Raw genomic sequence first — 6582 nt, forward strand, 5'->3', positions numbered from 1 at the left:
CATACACAACGGTGTATTTAGTGCTAACGGTATGTACAGAGTATATCTACAACGATTTCTGACTAAACGTCGTTGTGCTTTATTATGTTCAACATCGGTGAAGTACCGTTGGGGAGTGAAGCGTAAAAAGACAACACTCACCTAGACAACGAAAATATATTTTTTTAGACAACGGTGCGGAACCGTTATCTATTTTCGAATTTGTACTAGTGAAAAGTAAAAGATAACATAACATAGTCCATCATTACTAGTACTGAAGGACTGAAAACACCAATTAAGCCCGCACTTAATGATGTGCAGTAGGACCATCAATGTGGCAGCACTTGTAACTGATAAAAGTCTCCATATTACGGTGGCAATCAGGGCACCTCATCGACTCTGGAACCTTTCCGTTAGACCCCGGAATGTCCAGACGGCAGCAAGGTAAACTAGCCTGACTAATCTTCTCATGATAGGCCTTGAAACAAAACTCAAACCCTTTCTCCTTGACATGGTCCTTCCATTTCTCAAAGTCCTCAACCACCTTCAACACCGAGACACCATGACCTGTGACCAACACAGTCGACCCTTTGCTAAGCACCGCCCATCCACTTTCGTTTTTGTAAGAGAGAAGCTTTTGGATTTCTTGATTCACTGACTCCACCTGCTTGTGGCCTTTGGTGAAGAACAGGCTCTCTACACTGGTCCAGAAGCGGCCTAGAACGCCATGGTCATCTTCTCCTTTGCTGACTTTTCCGACATAGACCAACTCTAGGTGAATCTTTGCTTCCTTGAAGATTGGATCATTTGCAAGAGCAGTCGCTTTCTTTGTGAATTGCTGAATCCATTCGTTGTCTTTACCGCCATAGAAGAAGATGTACTTATCCTTCTTGATCTGTTTCAGTACCATGATAGTTGAATTGCAAAAATTCAATTATTGAAATGCATAACAAATTATTTTCATTAAAAAAATGAAAGCATAACAAATTTGATTAAGTGCACCTTAATTATATATTTACTAAATCTTTCTTGTCAAATGATGTGTGATTGTTTATTATTCAAATCAAACCCCAATTTAATTGAAGATATCATTTCATAAGATAATTAATTTGGTGATAAATCAGCTAGCACTATTCTTTCAATAAATAAGATCTTTAAGTAATTACCATGCATTACGTATCAATATAAATTAAAATGAAAACATTATCTCTCGTTTCAATAAATAAGAAACCCTAGAGGCTATCCTGTCACTCTAGCCGTCGTCACTGTGCTAGCGCCTGTTCGGCTACACCCCGGCAATGGCGACGGCCTCTGGCCTAGCCAACGCACGTTGGGTGCGGCCGGACAAGTAATTGAGGCTGTGTTTGAGGCTTGGAGGAGGAGATTAAGGGATGTTTTACCCTCTCTTTCTCGGTGAAAGGAGTAGTTGAGTCGTGGCTGCGGATTGGGATCGGAGTGGACTCGGGGCTCTGCCAGGGAGTAGCCGCGTCTGGTGACGGTCGGAATTAGGAGGGCCACTTCGAGGGATTGGATCGGATGTTGCTCGACTGGTTGTCGACGGTGATCGGATTGCCGATTTGGATATGGCGCAGAGTTAGGGTGCAGCCTGGTGTGGGATAGGGATGGTGATTGGTGGTGTTTCTCGCTGGTGGTCTGGCGGTGATGACGTCTGTTCTGTCCGACATCAGTTGTGCAGACGGGATGGAGGCGCGGCGAGGCTGGTCTAGGGCAGGGAAGGGTTGGGGACGGCCATCTTCTGGGTTTGATTTTCTGGGCTTTGGCACTGGCTATGGGCCCATTATGAGCTGAAGTTTGGGTTGGGGTTTTTTTGGGCCCGGCCTGTTATCTAGTTTTCTTTAGTCTTTGTTTTGTTTCAATAATTCCCAACTTTCAGGGACAGTCTAGGCACTTGTGTGCATCTAGTTTTAGCTATTGGTTTTGGTCTTGTCGACTTAATTCTCAGTGTCTCTAGTTGTACACCAATTGAGGTCTCTAGGCGACTAGATTACTGGGTAATAGTTAGGTCGGGAGGGCCGGATCCTTCTAGCGCCTCCGGCATAGTACCAAAGGGGGCTCCCATTATGTTCTACGTATTTAATTGTACAATGAGTAGGTCTATTTCTATGTACCACGTACTGTGGGTACTACCACTATCTTCTTGTATGTCTAGATGACAATGGAAGGGTACGTAACAACCTATTCTGACTTATGAATATATTTTCTCGCTCGTGGGAGCTTCAAAAAAAAAATATAAATTAAAATGAAGATCAGATTCATGTACTAGACTAGCTAGTTCCGTACGTGCAATGCTAAGCCTATAATAGACAACTGTAAAGCAATTCTACCATTTTGTGTACTTATTGGTTAACGTCAATATATAGTGCACTACTTGATAAGTAAGTAATCATGGCAAGAGGAAACAGGGAGTTTAAATATGCACTTTGATCGGTTGAGGAGAATTACGTACCCAAGTGTGCACAGATGGGTGAGTTCCTTCAACAACGGAGCCAACCCATTTTCCTGCATGAGAATGTGACAGTTCTTCTTCTGTTGTCTTTGTGAAAGGGTAGGCCTTGGCTCCCCATACCCGAATCATGTGGAGAGCGTTAGAGTGTTCGACCTTCCCTTGTGGGTTCATCACTACCACTGTAGGCTTACCCTTGAAATTCCACTCCTCCTTGATGCACTTGATGCCTGCTATAGGTCCAGAGTACTGCACCGTAAACCACGGCATCTTGTTCTTCAGGATATCAAACTTTTTTCTCAGGTCATCAGTCCATTGCTTGACAATTGGAATCCAGACAATCTTATACTTATCGTCTCTCTTTGTGAACTCGTGGATCGGTTTCAGAATCGAAATGTCATCGTCGGAGACGTCTAGGCTGGAAATGAACAATAACACATTCTTTCTCCTTAGGATGTCGATCTTAACCTGTTAAACCAAATATCTCACAATTACGTACATTCCACTATAGTAGCTGATATAGTTCACTGAACGATAGCAGTAAATCAGTAATGTCACTATAGATATGAGCAAACCGTTTGCTTAGTTGAACCATCGATGAGTGGCTGGACATTATCCTTTGTAAATATTAATCCCTTGAAAACCTCCATAATTTCAGTAGGGGTTCGGAACAATTTCGTGATCCTTCTGTAAGTCTCTGCCTCCTCTGCATTATGCAACAATAAAAACTCTTCAACATTTCATTTCCAAATGCAACATATTGAATATAATTAAATTTCAATTAATTAATGATCTGTAAACTAGTAATCTACCAATTTGTTTCCTGCAACCTCTTAGCTGATCGAATCGTTAGCTTGTTAAGGACATAGTGGATTTTTTTAGAATAAGGGGCTAGATCATACTCCTTGTCCCTGTAAACATTGGTAAATATTATAATAAATTTAAGTGCTATAAATTAAATGGGGTAGATATTATAAACTGGTACATGATAGTTTTCATTATTCAATGTCCCACAACACAATGCAACATATTTACATAGGGTTAATATTTTTTGTTGTAAATGGATGTGAAATAATTCAGTAAAACGATGGAGAAGAACTTACTCATCACTAGTGAGTATAGTGATCTTCGTGGCACAAGCAACAACAGTGATGATAACCCAATAGACATCAACCGGAATATGATCCAATGCTATAGACAAATCGGGGACATCTTTTGGATCATAAGTGGATTACTTATTGAACTGGTCGATGCATTCGATCACTTGCAGTATGGCCTTGATCAGATTGTTAAGCTCAAGAATTGATTGCCTACGCTTGAGGAGAACAGGGACTCGTTTGAGGATTGCAATTGATTTGGCAAGGTGGTCTTATTCGCGAAGCTGCGCCAGGAGCTAGAATTCACCATATTCCATAGCAAAAGCTGCTAGGGTCAGTGATGCCTTTGCTTCCCATGAATACTTTGAGAGCTTGTTGAGTATTGCCACTGTTGTGTTGTGGGCGATTTCGTCACCAGGAGGCTTGCATTGCATCTGAAAAATTCTGTGAAACTATAACAAATAATTTACAATATCTATTGTGAAAATTATGGATTTTCACAAGTAATGACCTCGCAGGAGATTGCCTTTAGCGTGCACAATGGTACTCTAAAACTGGCTTTGGGGGTTTTCTCCTCTATGCTGTCCACATGCACTTGAGTACCCTGCAACAACCACAAGAATGTAGAAGTACGTCACTACCAAAAAACCAAAACAAGAACAAAAACGGCATTTCTAGCAACTAAAAAATCATTGGCATTCTTGCACGCATTATAATCAGAAAATATATACCTGCACTATTTTATCAACATTTTGGGTTGCACGCTTGAGGATGTTCTCAACAATGACGAAGAGAGAATCGTCATCAAAGGATTCATCAGCGTGGACATGAGTTGTGTAAATCTCCTCCAAGATCTTCTTGTCAGACAGGCTAAGCTCCCCAGCAATGGTTTTCTGATTAGTAGGGTGGACTACTGAGGCTACCTTATTGGTAGCCACATTGTGTGCTAGGCCTAGCATGATGATGGTGGCTTAAAGGCAGGGTTGGAGAGAACAAGGAATGCAAACTTATGGCTAATGGTTTGTGTTTGCTTGTTGGTGGTGCTGCTCTTGCAAGAAGCTTGCCCTATTTATAGCCGTATTTACGTTGTATGGTAGTCCCCCAGTGGGCTCCCTTTCTCCAAGATCATGCCACGTGAAGCGTGTAGATTGAAGTTTGAGAACCAGATAACAAACATGTGAATTTAATGTTGGAACCCTCATTAATTAATTGATGTTTGGCCCTGTGAATTATGTAACGAAGCGTTTCACAGTGACCGTTCTATGCAGGATATTTTTCAATCTTCACCAAACCCAAACAATATATTTTTTGTTCCGTCTTCATTAAACATGTTATCTTCTTCATCAATCCCAACCAAAGTAAACAAATAAAACCTATTATACTGGGGTTTGAGAACCTATAATATGCCTGTGGTTATGTATGAACATTGTGCAATGGTATTTTGATCCTCTGTCATTTTAACTGCTTGCATTACTTCCTGGCTCATAGATCTGCCTATATACACATTCACTTCCTCTAGTTGTTTCAAGAACCTAAATTTGATTCTGTTCTCTAGAGAAGTTTGAATGATTTCATTTTCACATCCACTCCTGGTGGTTTATATGAGAGTGCCTGGTAGCAGGTCCCTTAATATTTGGTTCTGTTTGTCATGGCGATATGTAGCAGTGTAGCACAAAGAAATGGAATGTCCATTCCTATACTTGTATTGCTTACAGTTCCTTAATATAGACAACTGTTTAGTTGAAGCTCTCAAAACCTAGATATAAACAATCGACCTGTAAATATACTGGAATCTTTTGGTCAGCGTAACACAAATCAATTCTCCAGCTTTAGGTAGTGCAAAATTACGACAGTACTGATTGGTTTAAACCATGAAAGCAGAAAATGAGAAACTAATTATCTAACAAAGTAGTAAATTTTTTGTCAAGTAGCAAGCTCGTTCATAAATGTTGGGTAATACGAAACCCTTGCCTTTGCCGGGTTATACAATTAATCATTGTACATATATAACCTAGATCCATCCTACAGGTAGTGAATAGACTCTTTAGATATAGATATTTGTAGTGCCATGCATCTATGCATGTGCGAAAAAAATAATGACTGATTTCAAGTATTGTCTTCAACTATTATAGCTAGACATATAATACTGCAAACTGGCCCGGTACGTATATTCATTCATTATTACTAAACTCCAAGCTAAGGCTCCAGATGCCGTGCAACCATTTCATTATCTCCATATGGATCATATGTCGGTTTTCTTGGATTCACATGTTCAGCCTTTCTCTTTCTTCACCGGCATGCAAGTTTTAGTCTTTACTGGGAAAAAAGACGCTGCAACTTAAAATGGAAAAGCAACTATACGCGGTGCAGATGCATAGGGTTTGGCACTACGTACTTTCCTCAATGTGTTTTGCGTGGACTAGGAACACACTTTCTTTTCCTTCTTTGGTCTGAATCCATGCCCTTTTTTTCCTTTTTGGTTTGGATCCATGCCATTATTAGTACTATAGCTAGACATATAATACTGCAAACTGAATTCATTAACTGCTAAACTCCAAGCAAAGGCTCCAAATGCTTATACGTGCAACCATTTCATTATCTCCATACGGACGATATGACCAGTTTTCTTAATAATTCAATATTATAAAAAAACGACTTAGGCAGCGCCTAGGCTGCGCGCAGCGTACCTTCCGATTTTGGCCTGGGCGAAGCTATTAGCGCCCCCCTCCTAGGCGGGCCGGATTATTATTATTATTGTTATTATTTGATCCTAAGCACACTTATCACTTATCAAAATCATCCATTTGGGTGCAGAGGAAATGTGGGGTTCTACACTTTGGCTCAAGAAAACCAAAAGCTTCAATCTTTACAATAATGCCCAATTTTCTTGACCACATTTTCTGGGCAACCAAACAGGGAAAGAGAGCCAAAGCTATAGCTTACATGTTAAAGCTTGGAAACTGGGTTGAGGTAGGTGGAGATCATGGAGGTCTCAGATCTGTGGTGGCCTTGCGGCCCTTGCCTTGGGTTGTGAAGCAGAGA

At 40.7% G+C, this 6582-nt stretch overlaps 1 pseudogene; it reads right to left on the minus strand.

The window, feature by feature from the left end:
* Positions 1-218: 218 nt before the first annotated feature.
* LOC133710806 (protein SIEVE ELEMENT OCCLUSION B-like) lies at positions 219-4566 on the minus strand (annotated as a pseudogene).
* Positions 4567-6582: the final 2016 nt, after the last annotated feature.

This window comes from Rosa rugosa, chromosome 5, assembly GCF_958449725.1.
Source record: "Rosa rugosa chromosome 5, drRosRugo1.1, whole genome shotgun sequence".
NCBI classification, from domain to species: Eukaryota; Viridiplantae; Streptophyta; class Magnoliopsida; order Rosales; family Rosaceae; genus Rosa; species Rosa rugosa.